Source organism: Triticum dicoccoides, chromosome 2A, assembly GCF_002162155.2.
Source record: "Triticum dicoccoides isolate Atlit2015 ecotype Zavitan chromosome 2A, WEW_v2.0, whole genome shotgun sequence".
Classification (NCBI taxonomy): domain Eukaryota; kingdom Viridiplantae; phylum Streptophyta; class Magnoliopsida; order Poales; family Poaceae; genus Triticum; species Triticum dicoccoides.
The window spans coordinates 1,207,922-1,220,064 of NC_041382.1; the positions used below are offsets into that span (position 1 = coordinate 1,207,922).

Sequence of the window (12,143 nt, forward strand, 5' to 3'; positions counted from 1 at the left end):
CTCTCTCTCTCTCTCTCTGACAGCACCTTTCTCTGTTGACCAGGGCCCGGCTCCTCAGGCGGCAAGGTGCTCCAGCGTGAAGGTGCTCCGGCGTGCCCCTGCTGATCTCCTGCTCGTGGAACAACTGCATCAGCAGGAACACATGCTGCATCTGGTTTTGGTTCCCCTCCCTCCCACAATTGCATCTTCAGAACACCTGCATCACACACATACACACAGTGCTCAGGGTTCATAAAAAGGGGAACACCGCACCCCGCACACACCGCCGACCGAATTCCCACCGTACTGCCTGGGCAGCGGTGTCGCCGTCATGCGTGGGGAAACCAGCAATGTACCAATGTCAAGTGCACCGAGCTCGTCCATTGTGGTTTAGACCAGCTTTTGCCTTTCCTTGAATGCTCTTGTTCATATTTATGCATGTTTCCTGATTCCCCTTTTCTCATCTGTGATGTGATGCTCATACGAAAAGGAAGAGTAAGAAGAAATCTATGAAAGATGGTAAATTGGCAATAGAAGAACATGTAGGTGTAGAAGCTGGTTGATGCTGGCACTTGGACTCTTATCTCAGAGTAAATTAGCTTCAGATATCAGAATAGTACTGGTTCAGAAATCAGAATAACTACTATCTGGGTGCAACTTGCTGGCAGGGCAGTTAAATTAGATATCTTATTTTTCATTGTATCTTGCTTATTACTTTTACAAATTAGTGTTCAAGACAATCTTCTGTTGTTGCATTCCAGCAAGTTAGCTTACAGCCGAAGATAGTTTATCCAATCCAAATGATGTAGGTCGAACAAAACTTATGGCTGGGGTAAAAATATTTGTGGTGATCAGCATCTTCCTCTCGCTTCGCTGTTAAGATGTCGACGCGGCGCTACGCAACGAATGATTTATACTACTACCATGTTTTTTATGTTGGGTCTGAGAAACTAGAGAATTCATGCCTCTTTGCCATGCCAAGAGTATTCTAGGGATTTCTTATGAATATACTGTATGTAATATGGGATGGCTATTTTCATTAAGAGATCAATTTTTATGCAGGTTTATCTACACTCTTCTCAGCCTGGGAATTATCATGTGCTTGCTGACCTGCTCGGGCCACATCGCCGCTGAAACTGCAAACAGCCCCTGCCTGTCTTGTGTATCCTTGGAAGCGTCTGATACTAGGAGTTGCGTTAGCCTATTTAAGTGTGCTTACATGGCAGCTGCTACTGGTTTAGCAAAATTCCTCAAAGCCTTTTGTGTTGTCACATAAAGACCAAACCTTGCGTGCTTTTTTCCAGATATATCCATTTCAAAAATATAAATGATATTTCAAAAAGAGGGTCATGTCTCTAGCAGTTAAGTTTTGAACTAGAATTGTTGACTCCTAATAATAGTTTGCTGAAACCTTAAGTCCCAGTTATGTTCTTGGAGCTCTGTGACCTTAGATGTACTGTGTCTTGGTGATATGGACTATTTTGCCTTAACCTGCCATGTATGTAGCACGTGATCTTTGTATTCTTGCTTGTGATACTGGAAGCTGCAATCGCCGCCGGTGTATTTCTGAATAGCTACTGGGAGGAGGTAAGGAGCACTTCAGCTGCTATATACTTGATATTTCTGTGTGCATTTTAGAACCAAAATAAGGTCTCTTTTGTCGCCAATTTTTTTGCTGGAATGGAAGTCATCTTAAGAACAAAATGAAATTATGACTGGTCGAGCCTGAGAAAGTTTACTTCTAAAATATATCCATATGTCGTCTTAAGAACAAAATGAAATTATGTCTGCTTGAACCTGACAAAGTTTCCTTCTAAAAATATGCCCATATGTAGTTTGCATAGTATGGCCTTTTCTTTTCACGTAGTATGAGAAATACATGCAGTGCTCTACTTAAGACATTCTCTTCAAAATGACATCTCTAAAATTACTTGATCGCAGATCATTATTCAGACATGTTTGTTGCATATTTTTCCTTTTTATTTTTCACCCTTGCATCGAGTGGCTTATTTATCAGGTCTGTTTTATGTTATTTTCTCTGTTCCAATATAAATATTCATTTTAAAGGTTCGCTTCCTGGTGTTCTAATTTGGGATTTCTTGCTCTTCTTTAGGCAGTACCTCCATCAAAATTAGAAAGACATGTTAGTAGTGTTGTGTTTTTTGGGCCATGCTTGTGGATATACTCACTCCGTTCCTAAATATAAGCCTTTTAGAGATTCCGTGCAATTTATAAATTATAATTTCAGTGATGTCTCATCCTTCTCATTTGCTATCCAGTTTTTTCTTAGAGCAATGGTCTTATGATTCTGTTTGTATCTAATGCCATTTTCTATGTTTTCTTACTTATTTTCAGGACAAATCCCACCAGACTTGGCTCTAATTGAAGTTATCATAAGAGTAAGCAATCATCACTTGTTGTTCTGTTTTCTGATTCTATAGAGAAAGCTCAAAATTTGCAGTGTAAGATCAAACTTTTGCTCGCAGAATATTGAATGTGCGCTAAAAAGTATGTAGATTTACTCATGAGGGCAGAATCCTGTGAATTTCTTTTGAATCGATTGCTCAATTAGGAATAATAACATACATGATTTACGCATGTGTGGACTTGGAACTTATGGTCCTTTTGTTTGCGAACTATTGTTGCATATGTACGCATGTGTGGACTTTCGTTGGATATATATTGCTTGCTGGATCTATATATTGCTCGATATATATTGTTGGTCATTTTGCTTGCTGGATATATATTGTTGGTCATTTTGTTTGCTGGATCAATATATTGCTGGATATATATTGTTGGTCATTTTGCTTGCTGGATCGATCAATATATTGCTGGATATATAAGCCATCTTGCTGCTGCTCGCTGAAGCATGCAGGAAAAAAAATGCTATTTGGCATATAAACCGTGTGTCCCAGGGACATGGCACCCGGCTTATAGGCATATTATGCCACGGGGAGCTGTATAAGCCGAGTGTTCCTGATGCAGGCACCCGGCTTATAGGATATGTTTAACAGTGGATGTCCTATAAGCCGTGTACAAAGGCACCCGGCTTATATTTAAACCGTGCAGCTCGTGCGGACACAAGGTTTATATTTAAACCGTGTGGCTCCCTTAGCTAGGCACTCGGTTTATGTTTAAACCGTGTAGTGCTCGTGGGCACTCGGTTTATATATAAACCGTGTGGCTCATGTAGGCACTCGGTTTATATTTAAATCATGCGGCTCTATTAGGCACTCGGTTTATATTTAAACCGTGTAGCGCTCGAGGGCACTCGGTTTATACTGACGATAACACGTGGCCGTTATCTCCCGGCTGCCGTCATGTTACTTTAGTAAGCCGAGAGCCTCGTATAAACACACGGCTTTTAAGTAAACCGAGTGTTTTCCCACTGGCACTCGGCTTATAGCGTATAAGCCGATCAAGTGTAAACCGTGTCATATAAGCCGGGAGTTTGACTCGGCTTATATATAAACCGAGTTTATATCGACATAAGCCGAGTTCTTTGGGTACACGGCTTTAAAGTTTTTTCCTGTAGTGTCTCCAGCCAATTCGCTAGTTGGTACTACTTGTTGATCATGCCAAGAACTTCATTATTTTTCTTCTCACCAAAATCGGTCAACAGTCGACAGCGCGGCGCTATAAAACTCCATGATATATAAAACTCCACAAGCTTGAAAGCTATACGCCATGCATGTAATCTCTCTCAACTATCTCCAACATATGGATCGGAAGGAGTACCTCATTAAGAGCTTCATACTAGAAGCACATATCCTATGGTAGTACCATTATTTCTAATAGGAAGATTCCAACACTTGATAAGACACATGAGTACCTAAATAAGTCATTCCAGCAATAAAGAAGATTCCAACACTTGATAGGAGATTTCATTATTAAGAACAGATTTCAACACTTAATAAGACAATTTCTCAATAAAAAATTTCAACACTTAAACATACCTACAAGAAGAGATATTTTTATGCTTCTTATATTCATGGATATTATTTTGTTGATATGATTACTTCATCGTTTCTCAATATTTATACCGTCAAATAGGTTACATGATACACATGTTGGGTAGCATTTCACATAAAAAAATCTATTTTTATCATTTACCTACTCGAGTACGAGCAAGAATTAAGTTTGGGGATGCTTGATACGTCTTCAACGTATCTATAATTTATTATTCGATGCTATTATATTATCAATCTTGGATGTTTTATATGCTATTATATATTATTTTTTTGGGACTAACCTATTAACCCAGTGCCTAGTGTCAGTTGCTGTTTTTTTTTTGCCTATTTTTGATTTTCTAGAAAATCAGCAGCAAACTGAGTCCAAATGCTATGAAACTTCGTGATAATTTTTTTCTGGACAAGAGAGATCCTAGAAGCTTCAGGATGAGACCAGAAGGCAAACGAGGAGACAACAAGGCAACAGGGCGCGCCCTGGGCGAACGAACTTCATGAGTTGCATGAACTCAATTTGAGATGAATCCAAAACCATATGTGAGAGTAAACATTGTGCTGGCAAGTGGCAACACGTGAGCTCAGTGGCGGAGCCAGGAATAAAGCAAACCTCGGACCTAGTTTTTTTTCAATAACATGGAAAAACTTCGGCACTTAAAGCTACTTCATACCATTTTCTAAAAAATACCTAATGCAGAAGCATACAAAATAAAGTTCAGTTTCGTAACAATCTACAATTTAAACTTGATGCTCAATGGTCCAAGAAAATAGATAAAACACGACAGAAGTATAAATAGTAATATGGGGATACAAAAAAATAAAAATAAAATCAATTGATAACTTCCTCGGTGCCTCTCATAACTTGAACAACGGTAGAAGAGTCAACACCTTCAAGGCTTTCAAGGCTTTCACGGGAAAACATAAACTTTCAAGTGAAACAAATATCAAAGATACAAATCTGAAAACTTACCACTTTGATGAGGCGCACGCTTTCAAGTAAATATTAGTTCGGAGCAGTTTATACATTGATACACAGCAACACATAGGTCTCATGAAAAGCATCAGGGGAAACTGGAAAAGCATAAAAAAATACTACGAAGCTGCGGACAGTAACACATATATTCAACACCACCACCGCCCCCTCCAACGCAGAGACTGCAACGAAACTCCTCAAGAGCAAACGAGGTAATCACTGCTTATATTCTTGATCATGGAAAGAGTCTCGATCTCCAGCAAATTCGCTAGTTGGTACTACTTGTTGATCATGCCAAGAACTCCATTATTTTTCTGCTCACCAAATCTGTCAACAGTCGACAGCGCGGCGCTATAAAACTCCATGACATATAAAACTCGAGAAGTTTGAAAGCTATACGCCATGCATGCATGTAATCTCTCTCAACTATCTATCCCGGCCGTATCCTTTTCTATCTCTTTCTCTTAATTGTTCTCCACGACACGACAGATGGATGCAACGGGATGCATGAATCCTAGTGATCGATCGTCCTGCTGCCTTGTAATGCACGACAGGCTTTCTGTCCACATCAATATATATACTCCTACTATATAGCAACGCCAACGCAGCTCTCCCCCTGGAGAGTAGGTAGGAACCAGCTTCCATCGATCCATCTAGCTAACAGCATATATAATGGCAGCGAAAATCCGTCATTCGACTCTTCTTCTTCTACTACTTGTAGTACTAGCTTTCTTCCTACCCCTGGTCTGTTCCACGGAGTTCGTCCACCTCCACTTCAATTACACCATCGACCCCTACACCAAGAAGGCAAGAACCACGCAGACTTGAAGAGCATACTGGTGAGGAACCAGCCTGAGCTGCGAGTGCTGTCGAGCAGGGCGTTGGCGGTTCGACGCCCCGTCTTCTATGACCTACCAGCTCGAGTGATTTTATGCCACCTCAACGGTAAAATAATGCAGCTAATTTCAGATTCGCTCGCTTTTCGGCTTATTTTCAGTTGGTTGTAATTCGATCATCCTCTCTGACTTCTTATTTATTTATTTACGGAAGGGGATCTTCCCCAGGACAAGTGCGTCGTCGCCTTCGCAGACGACGATATCTCCGCCATGGGCTTCCGGAACTCGAGCGGGCACTAGCACTGCATAGGAGACTTCCGGTTCGCGGGCTGTACAGTTCTCCCCTTCGGGGAGAATTACGCCGAGCTTCTAGGAGAAGGTGGCCACCTCAACCTCCCATTTGTACCACTCGGGAGGGAGGCGGCGAAAGAGGGAGTGCGCCTTCTGGAAAGCTACTCATACTCCCCCGGCGGGGACCTTGCACCGGCTAAGCGAGGTATGGCCAGGTTCATCGTCATGATAGCCGAAGCAGCCCGTTTCCTGCCCATCAGCAACAGGTTGGCCGATCACTGGGAGGAAGAGACCTACATGCTCGAGGCTGAGGCAAACTTCTGTGTAAACTGGGGGAGAATGTCGTTTTTACTTATTGACTGGGATAAAACAACCGGGCGTACAAGCTGGGGAAGTGGGCATTACACAGCGGCTCAGGGGCTGGAGAAGGAAACAGGAATTAAGAGCCCAAGGGATGTTTTACGGGTGCTAGACCTGCTGGTGAGGCCAAGAGGTTACATTCAACCCATCTAGTTTTTTCTTTTTAATCGAAAAAAGCTAGGGTTTAGGGTTAGGGTTTAGGGGTTTAGGGGTTTAGGGTTAGGGTTTAGGGAACGTGTGAGGCAACAAGGAGTAGTACAATATATATAATGTTCAAGGTCTGTAATGCTGTAACGAAGAATCAAAGAAATAAGACTCTACTGGCTAGTACAATAATGTGTGTTTGTGTTGTTTCTTTCTTCTGAGCATTATAGTTATAGTGTTAGGCATCTGTTAGCGCCGCTCCCGTTCCCCTTCTCCTCCTCCTCCTCCTCCGTCCCTAGCCTGTTTCATATCTGAATTTGTGCTACTCGCGCAATCACAAATGTGCTGAAGTCTACGATATCCGTTCTACAGCAGTCTGTTTTGGTTTGATTCAAAGCTCACACTCTTAAAGTTTCTTCAAGTTTATATCATGAGTATTAAAGTTTGGATCAGCAAAGTTCTCAACTTACAATAGAAACTTATCAATTGATTTAACTCAGCTACATGCATGTCTTCACGTCCATCAGCAGAATTATGCGGCGTTTTTCTATATATCATCCATTCATTTATTCAGGACAAGAAATCTTCAATTATAACTGTACGTAGCTGTATTTGATCAAGCTACTGTATTTTTTCCGGGCATGAGCAGCAGGCTTCATGTAATTGTTTACAAATGCCTAATAACTTGACTAGTCCTTTCGTTGATTAGTCGCTCCCAAAGGTGGAGCACATGAGCATCTGCCATTGCTGCAATTTGTAGTGGGAGAATATTTTCTGCAATTCCAGGTTCTAAATGCAAGATAATCAGATGGTGTTGTAGTTCTACTCCCTGAACAGTTCAGATGCTATTACTGTTCACTTGTTGATTTGAGTTGCTCTAAACGCAGCATTTGCCATAATTCAGCTGTCAAGCTAAATCCTTGAGCTTGCTATATATGCACTTCTTTTTTTACATTTACGTTCATGTTTTCTAATGCTATTTTTCGAATCTCTACTGACTACTCTCTGATGGAGCTTCCAGATTTAACAACAATTTGGCGTTTTTTCTTGCAACAAACCTGGAACAAGAAAGGCCATGATGGTAATGAGGCACTCAAGTTCAAAACTGATGAGAAGCAAGTGATTGAAAAACTTGACTTTAGTGTGCCAGCTTCAACAAGGTGCTAATGAGGTGGCCTTCAGCACCGTTCTGCCATTACATGTAGGATGGAAATGAACCATTACATGCATGCTGGGAGACTAATTCCTATGTTTTTAATAGGCATTTTAATTAGACCATGCTGATATGTATACTATAGGGGCATCAGCACATGAGGCTATGCCGACACGTATATGTTTTACATACCCTTGATTCAATGGCATAAGAGTTTTTTTTTACGGGTGAAAAACTTGTATTACTCAAACCATATCAGTGTTACAATCAGCAGAAGCTAGTTCCGGTGCACACCTATCCAAGTCATTGTTCTACCTGTTAGAGATATATTTGGGTTACATGTGTTAGGTAGTCTAGGATTTGTAATCTCTCTCCTACCTTATCTCCAAGAGAGGTGTCTTGCCCTCCAAGTCTTGTACACAATATATACTCGCCCTCGAGGCTCAATAATACAACCATCATATTACACCAAACCCCCCTCTCCCTTCTAACATGGTATCAGCCTAATCGATCAAACCCTAGCCGCCACCCGGCGCTTCCGCTCCGCGCGCCGCCCCCAGGGCGGTCGGCCTCCATGACCGCCGCCGGGGGCCACGCCGCCCGTTGTCGTTGTCAAAACCGGCCGATCTTGGGTAGGGGGTCCCGAACTGTGTGTCTGAGGATCGAAGGTAACATGAGACAAAGGGGACACGATGTTTACCCAGGTTCGGACCCTCTCGATGGAGGTAATACCCTACTTCCTGCTTGATTGACTTTGATGAGTGTAGGGATTACAAGAGTTGATCTACCTCGACATCGTAATGGCTAAACCCTAGATGTCTAGCCTATATGATTTGTGATAGCATCTATGGACTAAACCCTTCAGTTTATATAGACACTGGAGGGGCCTAGGGTTATACAAAGTCGGTTTATAGAGAAAGAAAAGTACACATCCGGACGTCAAGCTTGCCATCCACGCAAAGGAGGGTCCCAACCGGACACGGGAGAAGGCCTTCTATCTTGTATCTTCACGGCCCATCAGTCCGGCCCATGCTACACAGCCCGGACGCCCGAGGACCCCATAATCCAGGACTCCCTCAGTAGCCCCCGAACTTGCCTTCAATGACAACGTAGTATTCGGCTCATGTCTTCGACTTTGCAAGGCGGGTTCTTCACTATAATCCGGGCCGATGACAATCTGGTGATAATCTTGATGCCTTTTATGATTCCCCCCTGTCGACGCTTCGATTTATGCGCGCTGAGTGAATATGAATGGTCCATGTTTTTTTTGCAAATAAGTCCTTTACCACGCTCGGATGGCATCTATATAAGGAGATACAGATCTCCAAATGGCATATCACATCGCGCAGAAGGAAAACACCAAGTTTGGCAACGAGCAAAGCCTTCCATCATGACCAGCGCCCCATACTCTTCTTCGCGCCCCCATAGCACTCAAGAGGGTGATTGGCAGAGTTGCTCTGTGCCTCATCTTCAGCTAATCCGGCTCCAGAAGCAAGGCTAACTCCCCCTCACGGATCTAGTCTCCATTCGAGCGGGATTGTATTCAGTAGGCAATGACGCGATGGCTGAGAATTTCTCCAACCCCAACAAGGAGGAGGGTGTGCTTCGTCCCATTCCTGTTGTGGGGCCTAGGATTTCCAATCCATCCCTTTCTCAGGAAATTATTGGAATTTTATGGCATCCAACTACACAACCTCACCCCAGGTTCGATTTTGCACATCTCAGGCTTTGTTGCCCTCAGCGAGCTATTTTCGGGCATTGAGGCCCATTTTGAATTATGGAGAAGTTCTTCTGTTTCGTTCCCCGCCACCGAGGAGGTTCTATATTTGAAGTGGGTGGTGCCGAAGTATGGCGTATAGCCGGATCCGGATACCTCGTAGGAACACCCAAAGAGGTATACCCGCAGTGGTCTTTGGAATGGTTCTATGTGGACGACGTCCCACTGACGGACCCAGTTTGTAGTGGCCTCCCTGAATTTTCTAGTGCTCCTTTAAGGAAGCGCCTCAACTAGCGTCCCCGCAGTCCCAAGGAAGAGGACAATGCAGAGACCAAGAGGTTGGTCAGCAAGGTCAGGTTGCTCGCCCATACCGAACTCTCGATAGTTGAGGTCATGGCGATTGCAATAAAGAGGTGCATTCAGCCTCTCCAATCCAGAGTAACTTCCTTATGGTGTTACAACGGAGAGGACGACGCGTCCCGTTACAGACGGGAGGGTCCAGATACCCCAGCCGAACTGGCCACAATGCTGGTCGAGCTATATAAGGGCGAAAAAGAAGATTTCCTCCAGTTAAAATGCCGGGAGGCTTATTCTATGTATACTCCTATTGAATGGTAAGATCTCGATTGTCTATGCTTATTTTATTGCATTGTAGACACTAATCGAATTTGCCCGTTGTTGACACCAACAGTCATGGAGGAGGATGACCGAAGACATCCACTGTCCTGCTCCCCAGCCTATGGATCATAATCGTGATAATGATCCTGGCTTCTACGAGGATCCGGACATATATATAGTATTCGACGATGGGGTATTCTATCAATCGAGCCTTGAAGGCTCGGAAGTGGCTATCACCGCCGACTACCCTCGTCTCTATCCCTTCTGCATCATGAGTATCCGGAGGCCTCTTAAAAGGAGATCCTAATCCGTATCCTTACCCGTCGTACTGATTCAGATTTTAAGAAGATTGGCACTCTAGGGACCATATCTCCTCAAGGGCGCCCCCTACACAAGGTCGTCGTTCAAAACCAAAAGCAACCAGGAGTACTACAGAGAACTCACATGCTTCCAAGAGGTACGTATGCCTTAATACATTCCTAGGCATGAGTTTGGATTATTAAAAGTCTCCCTTTTTATCCTTGACATCAGGAGGAGTACGTGGCAGACGGTGGGAAAACGCCCGATTAGCCAAATTTCCACTAATCCGGTGCCGGATTCGTCAACTAGGACGCGAGCCGACGCAATGCCCGTTCCGCCTCCTCAAGAGGATTCAGATGACGTATCAATCACGAATTCCGAAGTAGAGAGTGTGATGAACCACCATCGATTATAGGAGGCTATGCGTGCTCCGGCTTTTTTCGAACAAGAGTTTGCCTCATTGAGTTTGGTGGATGCATATCTTTGAGCCGGTCGAGACGAACTTGCCGGAGTCATTCAGCTATTCTCGAAGGATATACATGTAAAATTTGGTGCAATTTCTATAGTCGTATGCCAGTAGCCCCCGTGATTTAAAGCGGTGAAGCAAACCGATTTAAGGATCGATAACTTTTGCAGGTTCTGAAAGAAAAGAACGCTTTGTTAGCCCAGGAGCTGAACACAAACCAGACGCAGCTAAATGCGGTCACCGCCGAAGTAGCGGAATTGAAAGAGACTGCGACGAGCGCATCTAGGGAGAAAAAACCCGAGGAGGAAAAGGGCAAACAATCCTAAGAGATAGAGAGCTTGAAAGCCCAGCTATCGGCCATTCAGAAGGAAAACGAAAAGCTGAAGGGCGGCATGTTCGGTATGTCCTCCCCTCTTATTCAGTACCACCATTGGTGCATGTTCAGTCCATAATGCTGAATATCATGACTTTTGTTGCTGCAGGTCTGTTAACTGGTCGCCCAAAAGAGGAAGTATCCGGATTTCAAGGCGACATGCTAAAGGAGCTGTCCGCCGTGCACGCTCGAGCACGGAAAGCAATGAGGAGTATGGTGAAGGCGTTATGGCCATCTGATACCCCTCCAGAAAGTATGGAGGGCCTGGCCAACCTGTTCAAAGGTGCCCGGCGCCGGTTCGAGATATGGAATACGTCTGCCTGCCATGAAGGCGCACGAGAAGCCTGGGCCATGGTGAAGACGTGCTTCACGAAACTGGACCCGAATCATATGGCCCGAGTAGGACCACAGGGACCAGATGGGAAGGAAATCCCTTTAAATCTGGTCTATGATCAAGTAATGACCGCTGCGAAATATTCGCAGGAAGACTGTAGACTAGACAGCCTTATAGACGGAATAGAGAAGGAATAGGTTTTCTGACTTAATGTATCAATGTACATTTATGATCAACCTTTGGTGAGATCCGAACATGTGAAATAATTTTGTCATTGCGGGCTTTCGTCTTTAACCTCCTAACCAAAATGGTGGAGTGTCTCCGCATACTTAAGACAAAAGGGAGTATTTATCCGGAAACCAGGCAACCCACTCATTGTGCTCGAACAAACAAAAAATTCGAGTTCGGGATGTATGTTATATTACGTATGTAAGAAACATCTTCCAAGGAAAATAGTTCCGTTAATGGTTTCTTTCCTTGGGTCGGCATATTATGATTACACGTGCCGGAGCGTACGGTCCGTAATATGGCAAAACTGTCTCGCAATGCTTAAAATGGTTGCAATATGGCAACGATATGTCGTTTTAGTGTCGACCAATTATTACCTTAAGAACGCTAGCTTTCGGCTTCACCC

General features: G+C 43.7%; 1 long non-coding RNA gene and 1 pseudogene across 1 annotated transcript; both read left to right on the top strand.

The window, feature by feature from the left end:
- Positions 1-46: 46 nt before the first annotated feature.
- Positions 47-4,163, top strand: LOC119352623. The gene is made up of 4 exons (XR_005170200.1): positions 47-154; positions 1,042-1,141; positions 1,486-1,566; positions 2,335-4,163. It is a non-coding gene; the product is annotated as an uncharacterized LOC119352623 (long non-coding RNA).
- A 1,426-nt stretch (positions 4,164-5,589) lies between these two features.
- LOC119352577 lies at positions 5,590-11,706 on the top strand (annotated as a pseudogene).
- Positions 11,707-12,143: the final 437 nt, after the last annotated feature.